The sequence below is a fragment of the Protobothrops mucrosquamatus genome, unplaced genomic scaffold (assembly GCF_001527695.2).
Source record: "Protobothrops mucrosquamatus isolate PMUCROS unplaced genomic scaffold, P.Mucros_1.0 scaffold702, whole genome shotgun sequence".
Lineage (NCBI taxonomy): Eukaryota > Metazoa > Chordata > Lepidosauria > Squamata > Viperidae > Protobothrops > Protobothrops mucrosquamatus.
The window spans coordinates 363958-382233 of NW_015386984.1; positions in this window are offsets into that span (position 1 = coordinate 363958).

Consider the following 18276-nt stretch of genomic DNA (forward strand, 5'->3'; position numbering starts at 1 on the left):
CAAAATTGCTTGGATTGTTTAGGAGGAGGAGGAACAAGTGTGGAAGATCATGTCCAGGTTTATGTGATACTGCATTTATTATAGTTTGTTGAGTGAGTCAAATATATATATGATATAAAAACTGAAATGTATCTAGTTGATCTAACCAGATGTGATGGATTGTGTTTTTACAAGTATTTCAAATTCTTGTATTGTCTGCATAATTCCACAGATAGATTTCTCTCTCTGAGAAATGTCTCCTTTCTTGAAACTCCACTTTTATTGCAAGTAATGCTTTTAAAAAAAAAAAAAAAAAAACAACCAAGGGCTTTTAAGTTACAAGGTAGTCAATACTGGTTGAACATCAGAAGAAAATTCCTAACAGTAAGCACCATTTAATAATGGAATAGGCTGCCTCATGGAATAATAATAAAATATTTTTTGCTAGAGCTATTTAAAGGCAGGCAGAGATGTGGCAAAATGGAATTCCTGGAACAGGTGATCTCTAAAGTACCTTCCAACATACTATGATTCTAATAAATTCTTTGTCTTATTTAATTCTTGGAAGTTTCTGAGAAGACAACACTTGGGCAGGCATTCTCTATGAAGTAAAAGATTGGAGTTTCAGAAAACAGATGGCTCGTAACTAAAAATAATTAATCAGCATAGCACTTTTTGCATAATTGTCCTTTGAAAGCCTTGCTGAGTTCAGTAAGCTCTTTTCAAATAAATATATATAGATTCAAGCTTTTGGCTCAGTAACTCAAACATCAGTATGGTATATATATAACGTGAATTTTTAACAACCAAGACATGAACTATAAGGATATATATAGTTTGGAAGGAAAGCATTTACTGCAGAATTATGTATACTTTTTAATATTTTTATTCACTGTTCGCGCAAGAAGGTGAAAGTACAGTATCCTCCATGTTACATCTGATGCATCTTGACACTGAAAAGTTAATGTTGGGTTTTCTTTCTTATAGGCTAAAACTCTAACTCAGTCTTCTCCAACAGGATCTTTTCAGATGTGCTGGAATACAACTCAAAATATTTTGCTCAACTGCTCCCCTCCCCCCCAAAAAAAAATATTTAAACGGTTATACAACACGATATTCAATTTTTCCATAAAGTTAAAATCCTATATATTACATCTTCCATAAAACATTCAGAGCAGAGAAGTACAGATGTTATATGATGCATGTTATCATCTCCTATGCATGTTTTACATGATTTCCACTTTCCACTGTACAGGAAAGACAGATTGGAAAGTTAAACAACTCATTTTTCAGTTTAGACAAAAAGCTTGTCTCTAAAACACTCTTAATTCGAGTCTTGTGCAAAAATGGATCTTCTAAAATCCTACACAACTACATATTTGTCAAAAATATGAAGTTCAACATTTGAAATTTTGAATTTTAAATATTTAATTCTCATTTTAACTGTCTAATATAATATTTATATATAGATGTTAGGTTTTTATGCCTTACATGTACACTTTCATGGCTCATTCTGTGAAGAAGATGGGCAGTTTCTAAATGTGGTAAATAAAATATCAGAAGAGATTTCTTTCATGAATCTGGAGAAGACTATTGGACAATTACCCAATTCAAAAGTCATTACTATGTATTCAAACTTGCCATACTATACCTGGAATCAAAAGCAATTAAACACTATATTTATGGTTTCTTTTTTACGAAGTGTATATCCTTGTGGTATTCCAATATAATTCATTATGCTATTATCTTGCAGAGATAAATATTCACGAATAAATAAATATTCAAAAGGTTTTAGCATGCCAGCAGTTTGCCATCTGGTGATCACACCAGCTTATTCTGCCCAAGTATTTTCTGCAATTCAAAGCATATTTACTTAGGATGGGTATCTCTTAATTTAATTAAATGTATTTTATTTTTCAAGATTCCCTTCAATGTTATCACAAAAATAAACAAGAATTAAATCATATTCCAATGTTTATATTAAATTAAACCCTACACCAAAAGAAGAGCCACAATAACATCTGTACAGGTAGTCCTCGACTTGTGACAATTGAGCACAACATTTCTGTTGTTAAGTGAGATATATAAATATGAACCAGTTGCCAAGCATCTGAGGTCTGATCACATGACCATGGGGATGCTGCAACAGTCGTTAATTGAAAAAAATGGTCACAAGTCACTTTATTCAATGAATGGTCACTAAATGAACTGTTGTAAGTCGAGGATTACCTGTACTGGATATCAAGGTTCCCCGATCTGAGGCCATCCAGGCCCATAATTCCCAGCCAGGCTAGGGAAGGGGCTTTTTTTAAAGCCCGCTGGCCCACAGCGGTATATAAATCTGGAGAGAGGTGGGGGTGGGAATAACTTAGCGAGAATTCGCCGGCAGAAACCCGGACCTCGCCTCCTCCGCTCCCCGCCAGGGCAACGACCGGACCTGCAGCGCCCTCCAGGCCGCTTGTTTCTCGCCCGCCTGTTCTCCGAGGAGAGAAGCGGAGCACGGCAGCCGCAGTAGGGCAGAGCGGGCCGTCCCTCCGCGGCTCCGCAAACCTCCGGCCTCTTCAGGGCGGCCCCGTCACCTTCCTTCAGTCAACCAGCAGGCGGAGCTGCAGGGAGCGGCCCCCCCTTCCACGGGCTGCGCAGGGAATATGGGGGGGGAGGAAGCGGAAGAGGAGCTGCCGCTGCTGCTGCTGCTGCTGAGGGGAGCCCAGCGGGCGTTGTAGTTGGGGGCCAAAGGCTGACGCGTGGCGCGACGGCTGGCTCTGAGAACCAAGAGAAAGAAAGGACTGTCTCGACACCGACAGGATCTGTTTTCGCTCTTACGGCAACCAGGTCAGCCCCCCCCCACCTCCTTAGGGGCCTCAGGGAGGAGGGGGCGAAAGGACCCGGATGGGGTTTCGTTGCAGGACGGGCACAGGGAGGGGCTGAAGAGCAGGCGGCAGCGGGAGGATTATATTCCCATGCGATCTGCGCGTGCGGAGAAGGAAGGGGGAGGAGGCGGAGGGTGAAGCTGCGACTCGCGCGCCCTGTTCGAATCCGAGCCGCGAAAAGGAACGGGAGGAAGGGGGGGGGGAAGGTCGCCTGCGTGTGACGTCACGTCACGTCCCCCTCCCCTCGAGCCGGACCACTCCTCCGCGCGCGGGCGAGCACGTACGGGGCGTTTGTTGTATGTATACAGTGTCTGGGACTCAACGGACACGTGCGCGCCGCGTCTGCCATGTTAGTGCTCGGGACGAGAGGCGGCGGGTGGGCGGGCGGGTTGAGATGGGAGTTCTCGCGAGGTCAGCCCTCGTTCCCGTGGGAGCTTCACCAGAGGCAGGATGGCGGCGCTGCGCTGGGCGTGATGGGTAATAATGGTAACGGGCAACCGGGACGCGGGGAGGGGAGGGAGGGAGGGAGGGAGGCTAGGGGCGGTGCGGTGCGGTGTGCGTGTTACTTGAGTGTCAGCCTCTTAGGTCTGTCGACGCGTGTGGGGCGGGGCCGAACACTGCGGGGAGTTTGATCTGGCAAGAGTTTGCGCGTCTTCGTTGGCTTCTCCCCTCCCCCTCCCCCCCCCGCACGCCTTCCTCCGGTTGGAAAGTGCCCCGCCGCTTTGCGGCGCTTCGTCCCCACATGGTGCTGTTGCGCCCCCTGTCGGCCGCCTGGCCCCTGAGTTTTCGCCCCTAATTCGCACCTAAGGTCTTGAGCTGTTTTGCAACCACTTGTAAAGCTGTTACCTTCGAAAGCTCTGCCCCCCCCCCCCGAGTACAGGGATGCAAAATTGTCAGGACCATCGCTGCTCCTTCTCAAGTGCCTGGGGTCGCTATATAGCAGGGGTAGTCAACCTTGGCTCTTTTATGACTCGTGGACTTCAATTCCCAGAATTCCTGAGCCAGCTTAGCTGGCTCAGGAATTCTGGGAGTTGAAGTCCACGAGTCATAAAAGAGCCAAGGTTGACTACCCCTGCTATATAGCATCCCCGTAGTTGCTGCATTGATGGATGGGATTTGGGAGGTGACCTCAATATATAAGAAAGCACTAAAATAATCCTTCTGCCAGAGCCATGGCTTGCAGTCCTAATGAGTTTCCTATGCTACTTGCCAAGTATGCTAAACACTTATTCTGCAATACTGTGTACCTTGCAACAATTGTCCTTGCGGGTTTTTTTTTAAAAAAAACTACTACTGTATGAAAATAGACAATTCTTTAAAAGACGCCAAGGCAAAGCATGTCAAAGTGCATCAATTTTACGTATCAATATTGTCTGAAGGCATATTTTGTGCTGCTTGCTGCTAGTCTTGTGTGAAGGTGTCTTAATAGATGTTCTCATGTAGCATAAACTATGCTTGTTTAGTAGTCTTTGCTTGACTATGCAGCTAATGAAGCAGGTTTGCAAGTCACATGTAACAAAACTAGCTTGCAGAGACATCTATTTATATGAATTCTGAATTAGTTTCAAAGAGGTAGTTTTACCTGAATTTCCAAACCAAACGTTTTTATTGTTCAGTCGGAACTTCTAGATTTTGGGGGTGGGGGTTGGTTGAAAGTAAAGATTGTTATTTTGTTAACTTTTGGTATTTATAGGTACATTTTTAAATATTTTGGTATAAGTTGCAAATATGTAAAGGGCACTAATGCTTTAACAGGCATCATGCAAAGTTACTGTGTGGTTGCAATTACAAATAGTTTCTTAGAAACTCCATGGAATTCAATAGGAAGAGTGAGATTAAGATGTAATATGGTAAGTATTTTCCTTCTGATCAAGTTGGATTCTTGGTGTCTTCGTGAAAATATCTATATTTTCTTGGTAACAGCCTCTTTTCTTGTTCTGCATTTCCATAGGAAAGATCCAGCCAAATGTCACCAATATATTCATGTACTGTAATAAAAGCTTCAAGATTTTTTTTTAAATCCACTTAATTATTGGATTGCCTGTTAAATTGCTTCTCCTTTTACACTAAGAACATATTTCCATTATGCAACTTGTATACAAAAATGTGGACTGATCTCTTTTATGAAGACTTTGTGTTGTGCAGAAGTACTGCTGGAGAATTATTATTTTGTCCAGGCAGTTGTGTTTCATTATGTTTTTTAATTTTGTTTCAATTATGTCTTTGATATTTTGTAAACCACTGGGTGTCCTTTTAGAATTGGGTGACCTTAACAAGCCAGATAAATGAATAAAATAAAATGTTATTCTGATAGAACAATTAATGCTTTGTCTTCAGTAGTTACATGCTGGTCCAACAAGTTCTAGAATTAGGCTGCTACTGTCCTCCCCCCCCCAGTTTAATTATACAGTATTTGTGTGTGTGTGTGTAGAGAAAGACATATATACATACTACATCCATACACAGACATACTGAAAACTAAGTCACACTGAAATTAATGGAATTGATTTCCAAATAGGTATGCTCTTGAGTGGATTTAATCAATGATATACTTGCCAGAGTCTTAATATTAACAGTCAGGAAAATCAATAGTATAATATATCAAATGTCACATGGAAACTTTGGATATTCCCTTTAACTCTCTATACTGATTGCAATACGATAAGTAATGAATGCATGTGTGTGTTTCATTTTATAAAATACCAACACAAAATTCCCTTCTCTTTAAAGGTACATCAACAAAATGTCTTAGCTATACAACAGAACTACTGACCTGTAGAATGATTGTCACAAAGGATGTCATTATTTCCATTCCTTTTATATATACCAGTTATTTCTCTTCTTTTGGTTGTCATCTGTCTTCTCTCTCTCACTCTTCAAACTAACTCAACTTTCTATCTCTGTCTTAACAAGAATTGCCCAGCTGTAATAATAGTCTACCATTTCATCACATATTTATAATGAAAGCTTACCTCTGCTATCCTTGTAGAATAAAAGATTTAAGAAAAATGGACTGTTCCCCCATCACAAAATAAATACATTCTTTTTATATATCCTGTCTTGTCAAACAACCAACTATCACAATTTTATTGCCTGCTAGTTATTCATGTATATCTTGCTTTTTTATAGCTTTCTTCCAGTTTTATATAACCATATTTCTACCGAGGAAAGCATCATATCACCATTAATAGCTGCTGCTTGTTTAGATTTCCTAATTTCCTCGTCTCCCTGTTGAAACTTTTTCCATTTTCATTTTTCCAAGTGATATTGGAAATAGCTGAAATGGTATTAGCTGTTGTCCATTGTGGAATTGTAAAAATCACTTTATAATCTCATGTGAAAAAGTAGGAAAAATGATATTTTACTAGAGTAGGTTTTAGGATTGTTTCATCCAATCTTGTACTTTAAAATTTTTTAAATTATGTGGGTTTTTCCCCCTTATTTCAGTGTCCTTTTCATCATCATCTTATCTTACCATTTTGATCTTTTTCTTCCATTTATACTTAATGTGATTGCTTGACATCATCTGGAGAAATTTCTTTTAGTATTAAATGCATTGCTTCTTAAAGCCAAGGAATCTTTCTTTTTTTTTTTCCTCCTTCAAACTCATGCTCCTATTTTGTACTATTTTCTGTAGTCTCAATAACTATTGTGGTTGACAGTTCTTTTTTTCCTGGCATTCCCCTTTCTTAACAGCAGTCATTTACCGTAGTTTTCTTCTGCCGTCTCACCTGAAGCTTTTATTACTGCTTCTGTTTTCTGTTGTACCGAAAGTCCTTGACTTAAAACCGTGACACATTCAGTTTTACAACTTTTTTTTGATGTGGTCATTAAGCAAATAACCATAGTTGTTAAGTGAATCTGTGGTTGTTAAGTGAATCCATTATTCACTGCGGGACATTTTTGCCAAAAACCAGAAGTGAATGCTAGTTTTTGGCAAAAATGTCATAAACCATGATCGTGTGATTACAGGACACTACAAATGGGCATAAATGTGTGCTGGTTGCAAAGTGCTTAAAATGTCCTGTAGCTCCGAAGGGCACTGCTGAGACTTTGGAACCCAATCTTAAGTACCTTTGGGGGGGGGGGGTGTTCCATCATAATTTTTGAACGGTTGCTAAGCTTCCAGTCATAAGTCAAGGTCTACCTGTTTCTTCATGGTTTTTAGCAACCAAATCTATATGCATTTCTACTTCCCATTCCATATTTTTTATTCTGTTTTTTTTTTCTTCTGTAGCCATTTGTTCTAAAATGTCTCAACCTTCTACTTTCCTTTAACCTGCTTTTTTCAACTTTGTTTCCCATATACAGCCGGTGCTTTCTGCCTTAGCTACTTCTGTTGTCATTTGTTTTTCTACAGTTGTCATATGTCCAGAACATATTTTTTCCATTCTTTGCAAACATCAGACACAATTGTTTTCCAAATCTATTCATTGTTGGCTTTATTTCCTGTTATACAAAACTTGGGTATAAATATCCACAATGTATTTTAATGTAGTAAATTATACAACTTCAATACCATTATATCTATTGGAATTATAGTGGATGTAGAAAGCTTATATGTTATATTAACAGTGGAATGCTTGGTAAACCTAGTAAAATGCCAGATTTTTGAGATGTAAAAAAATCAGACCAAGATTTCAGATTTTTTTCCACTTTTAATATATAAGCTGTACTATTCAACAAAAAAAAACCCAAATTGAAATCTTTTTTGGGGGGAACCAACAATAAAACACTTAAAATAACATGGTTGCATAAAAATCCACACCCTTAAACTAATACTTTATTGAAACACCTTTTGATTTTATGACAGCATTCAGTCTTGGGGGTAGGAGCCTATCAACATGGCACATCTTGCTTTGATAATCTTTGCCCATTCTTCCTTGTAAAAGTACTCCAAATCTGTCAGATAGCGAGTACATCTCCTGTGCACAGCCCACAGATTTTCAGCCTAGGCCAGGGGTAGGCAACCTTGGCTCTTTTATAACTCGTGGACTTCAACTCCCAGAATTCCTGAGCCATCATGGCTGGCTTAGGAATTCTGGGAGTTGAAGTCTACGAGTCATAAAAGAGCCAAGGTTGCCTACCCCTGGCCTAGACTATGAACTTTAGCTGGCCCATTCCAAAATTTTGATCTTCTGGTGAAGCCATTTTTTTCTTGATTTGGAAGTGATTTATCTTAGTCTGATTTTTTTTGCATCTCAAAAACCTGGCATTTTAACAGAGGTATGTAGACTTTCTGTGTCCACTACAGATGAAATCTTAGTAGTCCTCACTTGGGTTTCTAGAAAAAAACTAAGAAAAATCAATTTTAAGAATTCTTGACAAATGGAAAATAATTGAAAATAAAATAAAAAATAAATAGATCATAAGCAACAAGATGTACCAATATACTCACAGCCTCTTATTTAATGCAAATAGATCTTAAAGCTAGATCACACTTGCAAGGTCTACAGCACACAATAATTAATTTATTGTTTATCCTAGTCATTTCTTTTAAATAACATTGTGATGATTGATCATGGACCCTGCATGCAAAGTTGACAATAATTTTTCTTCTATTCATCTTATTTTTTTAATCTTGCAGTGAATTAAAGCATGATATTGTATATATTGTGATAAAACAGTGGGCAAATGTGGTTGAGAAGTAACAATATGCTAGAATTTTTCTGAGGAAATAGTTATGGTAGGGATATCTAGTTTCTTCATAGTTTATATATTCCTTTGCATGAAAAATAAAAAATATATAAATATTAATTTGGCTTATTACATTTGAATCCTTTTGCTAATAAAAGCCCTTTTTACATATGATCAGGATTAGATTCATTTTATTGTGTAAATACATAAACAATTAAGATATGTGTAAGGCTAACTTATCTATACAATGAATTTTGACAAATTATAACTTTTAAGTCTTAAAACCTTAAGAATGAAACTGTTAGAAGAAAGTAGTGCTTAATTTCATGTAAAGCTATTTTCAAAATTGCACATTCATTTTAAAATATTTATTTTATCAAATGATTTTAAATAATTCATTTTACATTAAAATTCAGTATAGTTTCAAGTGAATTAGCATGGTACACTTCTACTTGAATTGCGAATTTGTTGATCAGTTCCCTCAGTACTAAATAATCATCTGATTCTTCATTAATCTTGTATATCTTTGGAAACCTAATCATTGACCACTCTTTTGTAAGACAATGTCTCCTTCAAGTCAAGCTCAACTTCTGATTACAGGAATATATCCTTGTTGATTTTTTTTTATAACAATGCAAAATTGGTTTGGCATAGTCTTCTTGTATTTAACGTATGTATTTAATGCAACACATAGAAGCATAAAAGAGCTGTTAGGAAGCCTCGAGTTAGCTTGATTTCCCCTGTGCCAGCACTGAAGAGCTGAAAGTTAGGCTTTGTCAGTTTGAAAAGAAGTAAGGTCAATTCAGACACTGGCCAGACATTTATTTCTTGAAGAATGTCATAGGAAATAGAGAAAACCCTTACCTCAGTGAAAGAAAGTAGCACTGACAGAAAGCATGCCTTCAACCCCATTAAGGCAGAATACTGATTCCTAATATTAGTCTGTTTTGGACTAGGAAAAAAAGGGAGGGGGACTCCTAAGCTCACCTCTCAGGAAAAAGGGAAAAGTAGTTGGGTATTTAGGTAAGAACATTAGCTTGTAAGGATCAACTTGATCCATTCTATATAAAATTGTCTAAAGCTCATCATCTCTACTATAGGTTATCGTCAACTTGGGACCTTAATTGAACATACAATTTCAGTCATACAGTGGGTCATCATGTGACCAGACTTGATTTTTTTGACCTTTTTTGTGTTAAGTGGTCTTCAAGCAAACAGCAGTGTTGTTAAGTGAATCCATTCTTTCCAACAAAAATAACAAAATCACAGTCATGTGACCACGGCTGTAAATGCAGGCCAGTTGCCAGGCACCCAAAATGTAGTCACATAATTGCAGCAGTGTTTCGGATGTCAGAACTTCAAAACCAGATCATAAGCAGCTTTTGGATGGCCTGGTCATAACTGACAGGTTGTAAGAACTACTTGTAGTCTTGAAAAACTGTAGGATTGAAAAGTATTTCTCCATTGCCTCCACTGTTTCTATTCACTATCCTTTTCTTGTACTTTTTTTTAGCATTTTAAGCTTCACAACCAAGTCTGTGTTTATTTTCTTTAAAACAGATATGAGCTAATTTAAAGGACAATTATCTAAAAACAAGTTAGTTACAGTACCTTGTGCTGAATATTTAAAGATATGTTTTTCCTTCAGTTTAGTGTTTCTCTTAACGTCTATAATGGCTACGATGGCATTATTTCAAGGGATGTACTGGCTGGGTTTATAAATTAAACACAAGGCAGTTGGCTGGGTTTATAAATTAAGCACAAGGCATACAGTATGTCAGCATTCCCCAACCTTTATGGCTTGGCAGCCCGGTGGGGAAGGAGAGGAATCAGCCCATGCAAGTGGTGGGCTGGCTTGTGCAAGTTGAGTTGTGCATACATGTTGGCCTGTTGCTTGTGCAATTCGAGTTTCGCTTGCGTGTGCAGCAACCAGCTGCTCACGCGGTCTAATTCAGTTGGGCCATGGTCTGGTAATGGGCTGTGGCCAAGTGGTTGGGGACCCCTGCAGTATGTGACCCCAGCTCTTATGATTTATAAAATATTATTTATGGCTTTGTATATTTGTTCAAAGCAGCCACTTGTGGCTTAATTAACAGATCATGCTTAGTAAACATGAGTTAATAGAATGTGTTATTACTCGCTGAACTCTCCCTAAATTACAGGCAGTATGAATTAATGTTTCAACGAGTCTTAGTTAAAGAAAAGTTCTGTTTATAAATGTCGATGAAGATTCTCAGTCATCCAGGTAGAAATGTCTAGAAGTTGCGTCATGGCAACTAGACTTATTTTTGTCAGTTTGAGATGTTACTGTTTATAAACCTTGATCAATATGCAGCATATTGCAGGTCAGATGAGGGTACTGAGAATTTCAAGTAGAGCTCTGCTTTATATGTGACAAAAATGAGAATGAATATATATTTTCAGTATACTCCAAAGATCGGAACAATCAAATTCTTTAGTCAGTAGAATTTTTAGCATATTAACTGTAATAGATAAGATTAAGTAATGTTAGGTTATTAAAAACTAATAATAAAAACTGTGCTAGAATATGTTCCAAAAATAAAGCTCCTACTAAAAACTGAGCAATATATTTGACAAGTAGTATCAAAGGAATCATTACTGTTTTAGGGGAAAAAAGTAATCAGAAAATTAACCAGATAATAAATTTACATAAAGACATGCAGTGCCCAGTTTCCTTACCTAAAGTTGCTAATTAATTGAAACCAATACTGGAGTTTTTTCCCCAAATATGATTATGACATGATTATATAGATACATGTGTTTTCAGACACACATACACACTAGCCAGAAGTTATTGCAAAGCAAAAACTCAAACTGAAGGATGTAAAGAAATTAGCCCATTTATACGATTAGTTGATGCCACATCTTTAGTTTTTATTCTTCTATAAGTAAAACCCCCAAAAAGGGATGAGGTAAAATTAAAGGGGTTGTATATTAAGAATGGCATAAAGAAAGGAGCAAAATAATAAAAAAACTCAATAATGTTTTGCTGGGTTCAGTGAGCATGATCTCCATATATGTTTATTGTTATAAGTTCCATTGTGTTACTTCTAAGTAAATTTTGTTAAGTCAGCTTGTTTAACCAACATGAAATCCTGCAATAATCAATTATGGGGGGGGGGAGTTGGATAACTCCCTATCTTTCTTATTATTATTCTCTGTAAAGGTTGAGTGTCTGTAGTGAATAGAGAAGTCACTGCCATTGTTTCTTTCTCAGTGACAGTTTGAACCCTAGACAAATATGTGGAGTCCAGGATACAGCCAAATTTCCATCTGTAAAATATGCATATTTTAATTATTAATTCATTTGGAAAACTTATTTTAAATATGGAGGAAGCAATGATGGCTAGCCTTTCAGTTCTCTTGGTTTACAATTTATACCAGACTATAAGCTCTACCATCTAGATTAAAGTTCCAACAAAAATATGCATCTCCAGTACAACTTCTATCATTTAGTGACCAAACTCCATTCCAATGACTTGGTTGTTAAGTGAAATGTTTGCTAAGTAATCACATGATCAAAAGAGATGCTTCGAAGATCACTGGTTGCTCCATGTCATTCAGATAAAGTTCTCTTGTACAGTGTCCCATCCCTGAGCCCCCTTTTTTTGTCCCTTCACAGAGCAGACAGATTTCTTAAACAAACTACAGTATCTGTTCTTGAGCTGCTTTTCTCCAGAGTAGTATTTTCTGAAAAAATGGTAACTGCAAGTTAACAAGCCCAGTCCTTAATTAGTTTATTAGAATTTTCTAGCCCTGCACTTCTTCCTGAATTAGTTTCACACAGAAAACTTTTGTTGTCAGGGACATGAAATTTGATCATAAAGCTATTTATTGTTGAATTTGTGAAGATTACTAATAAAGATACCCCTAAATAAACAGTGGCTGTATAAGTACACCTAGGCCTCATTTAGCGATGCTTCACTACAAGGACACTGTAATGGCCACAACTAGCACCATTGTAACTTCGGTCGCTGAATGGGTGGTTGCAAATATTAATTGATCTGTATTAATTGATTTCTCCTACAAAAATGTGACCATGGTGTGAACATAGATACTTCTATTCCAATTGAGAACCTTCTATGTGGTATTGACTACAATATCCAACTTCCTAGTTATTTTGCTGTTTTTGATTTGGAATAAATAGGAGTTGTGGATATCTGGAGGATTGCAAATTGGCTCAGGCAGGGTGTTGAAATAATTCCCTTTCATTTTGGTGCAATGTAAATATTTGAAAGGATATGTTTTTTTAAAAAAGATATGTTGCATGGATAATATATTCTTGGGAGAGAACAACAATCTGATATAAAAGCTTCCAAAATATCAGTTGTGCACAATCCGCATGATGTTGAAAATTAAACTATCTTTGTCACAAGGATTTCTTAGAATAAGTTACAGTGGTGGTATTGTTAGCAAGCCGTGTAGGATACTTTTTTGTATAGAGCAACGGAATCTAAATGTATTTTTGTGACAACTGTGTAATCAAAAAATGCAATTAGAGTAAAATTATTGAAATTGTCAAAGTTGAAAAATGTTACTATGCATTTTTAACATTTCCTAAACAGTTGGCCTTTACTATTTGGGATTACATAGAGCCTTTATTTAACAAGGAGCATAATTCAACAGTTTTGGTCATTTAGCATGCACACTGTTCTGTAGTGCATTTTTTTACAGTACATTTCTGCTTTGGAACATATGGGAATAGGCAGTAAGTAAAGGTTAAATCTGTCATTCTGTTTTATGTTCACATATTTCCAAGTATCTTAAGAAACTGGCATTTTCAGCTATGTGAACATGCTTAAAATGAAACATTTTCAAAGCTTCTCATAAGCTGATACTGAAAAAAAATTATTATAAAATATGTTCTATAAATATTCAAAATTTGAGAACAGAGCCCCTTACTGATAAAAGAAAAAATATTAGTGTATTAATTTTGTAGATTTAGTAGTTCTGATATATTTGTATTAAATTCTCTTGAGGGTATTTTTAAAGAGATGGTATAACTTAAGAAAATACTCAGAATTCAGTTTAAGCAATACAGTTTATTTAAGAAGTACTTATGAGTTGACTTATACTATTTACTCACTTTTCATAATTCTGTTGTCTTTTCTGTACAGTTTCGATATTAAAGGAAACAAAATGATCAGATAAAATGCATGGAATGCATCATGGACTTTAAGAGTGATGACTAATAAGATTAGCAGAGCAGCATTGGAATTCCTCAGATTCAAGGAAAAGCATTCATATTTCATTCATTTTGCAATGGTAGGAGCCATTTAACATATTTGCACAAAATTATATTGTTTTTTGTATCATTCAATGTTAAAAACTATTATTCTAATGACTGTCTAAACATCACTCTTTTCATCATAGAATAATATTAATGAATCAATGGGATATTTTTGGTAACTTATTTTTGTGCATGTTTTGTTTATTTGATTCCTTTTAGTCTTGATATTTTCTATGTCAGTCCACTCCAAATGGAATAGTATTGTATATCTTAAGGCTACCTACCTTAAAGATATAGAAATATTTCTATCTAGCAGAGTTGCATGACCTTCTAGAGTCCGTGTTTAAGTTCTATTACCATGCTGCTCAATACTGTGTTGCTCAGGATATTGTTTGATCTGATTCATCCCAAGAGCTTTATTCTTGCTACAGAGTTCCTTCTTCTCCTGTTAAAACACTTTATCACCTTCTATAATGTGTTTGTGTGTTCTATTCTTAAATTGTAAATGTAATTGGAAATGCCGCCAAGTCTTTTAAAAAAATCTGTTCGTTCAATGTAGACTTTCAGTAGAAATCTACATTTAAAGTATTTTCTCCATCCACCTCTCAGATATTTAAGCAGTCCTTGTTCTAACTCCTCATAAATTGGAAACAATGTGGCCCTGGGCATATTGAAGGAAGAATGAAATTATTCTCACTTGTTCAATCTTGACTTTCCCCTTGCCAGTCCTCCTGACAGTATTGACCCTGCTATTCTTCAAGATAAGAGTGTGATTCCTTAAGTTCAGCAAAATGCACGATAATCATCTTATGATGTACTCTTTTTTTGTCTCTGAATCCTAAAACTGAATCTATTCTTCTTTGCTTTTCATTTCATAGCCTAACCTAGAAAAAAATAAGTTGTATCGGCCGGTTAGAGATATCTGCTTCTTTTGGGTTGATTCTATTTTGCTCTGACTTACTTTAATTTGCCTTGGAGTTCATTCGAATTTGGAATATAGCCTCACTAAATATCACACAGTATTTATCTTTAGTTCTATCCCAGAGAACATGTGCACAAAAGAATGGAATGCATGCCATAATTCTCCCGTTTATTCAGAATGACATGTCTTCTTCATTAAAGGACTAAAATCTCTGTACAATCATTTATAACTCTGCTTGCCTTTGAATTGGCTAAATGGCTAAATTGGATATACTTTTGTGATCTCTTTGCTATTACTAATGTTGGAAATACTGTAATTATATTGTGTTTTGTTATTTTAAGATACCATTTTTTAAAATTGTATTTCACACAAAAGTATTTTTTCCATGCCAGAAATAACTTGCACAATATTCAAGCCAATTCCAGTATAATATGCTTGTTTAGTGCATTACATATAAACCAATCTGAAAGCTACAGATTTTACATGTCACTTTACATTACATAAATAAAAGAGTGTTAATTATTTTCTGCTAATTATTTGTTGAATCTGATCTGTTTAAAAAATCTGAATAAAATTATTTAGTAGAAATATAAATTTGTACTAATATTGCGATCTTAAACATTTTAATTAAAAAGACTATTATGTGGTTTTAATGTGACTAAGTTCTTCTTTGTAAATTTTACCTTTAAGCCTTAATCTGACCAGACAATATACAGCATGGGGTGACTGATGAATGTAAATACCAATTATATATTAAGCATTGAAGGAAAAAAACAGAGCATCCCTTGTCTTGAGAATATTTTGCTACAGCAGGGATCCCCAACCTGTGGTCCATGACCCACTAGTGGGCCTTGAGGGGATTGCTACTGGGCCATGGAAACAGTGGCTCATGCATGAGCATCCTCACTTGCACGCTTGCCGGCTGCATCCGTGGAACCATCCCCTCTCCCACCCCCACCAGTCCGCAAAGCCAGAAACATTGGGGAACTCTGTGCTACAGGTTTCCATAGCTAGATTATTTATGCAGCTGGTAATAAATACAGAATTGAAACAAATTTATAACTCATGGCATAGATTTTGTTTCTTGTGAATTACTTAGAGGACACTTGACACATATTACATCTTGACTTAATTTAATGGACAATTAAGATGTAGTGTTAAATTTACATTTTGTATAATTTCAGTACACGATAACAAACTAGTTCAAACAGTCCCCTTTTCCTCATTTAATTATGTTGTTTTAGTTAACTTTTCTGAAATGTACTCTTTATTGCGTTGCACTAATTAGATTTGACACTTAGTACTTAATTGGCTAGTTCTGTCTTACCAACATAACATTGCTGATACTATATTGTATCTTTCCTCCAATGTTCTTGATTGAATTTGTATTAGAAATAATAAAGTAGTTCTTTATTTTTTGAAATAGTTCTTGAAATCCAGTTTTTCAACTATTAATTCTGGCTTTAGTCCACTTTTGGGAGATAAAGAATCCGATCTATTCCCCCTCCCCCCCATCCCCTAAGAGCTGGAGGAGAGAGCTGAAAGTTCTCCTGAAAGCTGCAAACATCAAGTCCAGCACCACAATTGCTCATTCAATAGGGATATACATATATCATTGAACCATATAGGCAAGAAGCAGGATGAGAGCTTTCTGGAAAGAGGGACTCTTATGGCTTAGGAGTGGGCCAAGTGGTCAGGGAACACCAAATAACAACATACCTCCAGCAACCAAAACCACCATGACTGCAAATGCTACCATCTCATCAGCTGGTACCACACATAGCAATTTGATCCATTGAGTGAAATAATAGGTTCAGACATAGGGATGAAAACTTGCGCATGGGCAACTCAAGTAATACTCAGTAGCAGACCTGGGCATTTTACAGCCTGCGGACCACATCTGGCCCACATGCAGTCCCAATCCAGCCAGTATTAGTGGGGGTCAGGGTGGAGGGATGGGGCGGCAGCAGTGCAGCTGTGGTTTTGGGGGCAGGGCAGCAGCAGTGGAGGAGGGGCAGCATTGGCCCTCCACAATAGTCTCAGTTTTTCATCTGCCCCCCCCGGGCAAATTAATATCCAACCCCTTCTCTAAAACATCAAAGGGAAATGGAGAAAGAAATAGCAGCTGCTCCGTGAACAAGACAGAAATGTGTCTATTAAAATTCCTATTCACTGAAAAATTGGGTAACAGAGCACAGCCTGATCTGCATACATAGAAGACTCCCTACCCCAGGATGTTAGGGAGTAGACTGTGTTATTCTTTCTCCATCTCATTTTGAAATTACACCAATAGTCAAGTTTCAACCTTGATCTCCCCCCTCCCCCCCACACACACAATAGTGGGAAAGAAAACAAAGTTATAGGATGAAACTAAGTTGACAGACAAAGGGGGAAAAAGCCCAAATTCTAGCCGCAATAGAGCCTATAAGCTCCCATAAGCATAAAAAAAGTTTCTGTATCTAGCTTTTTTTTTTTTTTGTTAAAACATGTGACCAGATGGACCTCTTTAAGCAGCCCATTGGGCTCACTCAGGCTTGCCATCAGATACACTCCAGACAAACAAAAAACAGCAGCTGGAATGCTCAGAAATTAAGGAGGAAATCCAGGAATAACTGAACCAAGTAACGTTTGTTTCAGGCAACAATTACCTTAGTAAAAGTTGAAAGAAACATTTCTCTCCCAAGCTTCTGATTTAAGGTTGCAATTTACAAAGGATAATTAAGAAAATCAAGGAGGAAAGGTTTTTTTTCCAAAGTTTGTAGGATAAGATCTTTATAACCAACACACATTAAGTAAATCAATCTGATGATTTTATCTAAAATGTTTTGCATACTTAGTTATTCTCAGAGCTTTTGGGGCCAGGAGGTGGTGGTATTTTATCTTCATATAAGCTGCAGGGATCCTATCTTTTTCATACACTAAGATTAAGGGATAGCACACCTAAGTAAAGGCATCCGCCAGAAAAATAGATGTTGGTAACAGTAATTATGAAATAGGTATATCAAAGCAGGAAGGGAGATAGGCCAAGGTGTGTAAAACACAGAGGAAATTATTGAGATGCTCCAATTTCTATCCTATGGAATCAGCATTGCCACTTTAGTTCCATATATATCCTTTAGTTGCCTGGTTAAATTAAAAATAATTAAAGGCACTTTGGAACTCCAGAAGAGTCAAAATACAGTCCACAAAATCATCTTTAGGAAGTTTTTTTAAAGGTATTAAAGGGTGATTGCCCTTTGGGCGTACTACTGTGTCTTAGTGATGTTAAACTTACAAAATGCTGTTGAAAAGGAAAATTCATTTTTTTAAACATTTCTTGAACAGCAGTGTCAATAGAACAGAATGCATACTGTGCTTAAAAAAGCATCAGAATGTAGATATTATTGGCATATTCCAAACTTTTCTGTTTGACTGATACTGAGATTATTTTGATAAATTATATTTATGGGACTTCCTCTTTAATAATTTATTTCTTTGTGCTATTTCCATTATTTATGTAGTTACAGCTTAGTAAGTTTTCCACATCAAATAGGAACAAGTGCATACTTGCTTGCATCCTTATAATTTTAAAAAATGGGGAGGGGGAAAAAAGTAGAAAGCAAAGTATTAAGCTCAAG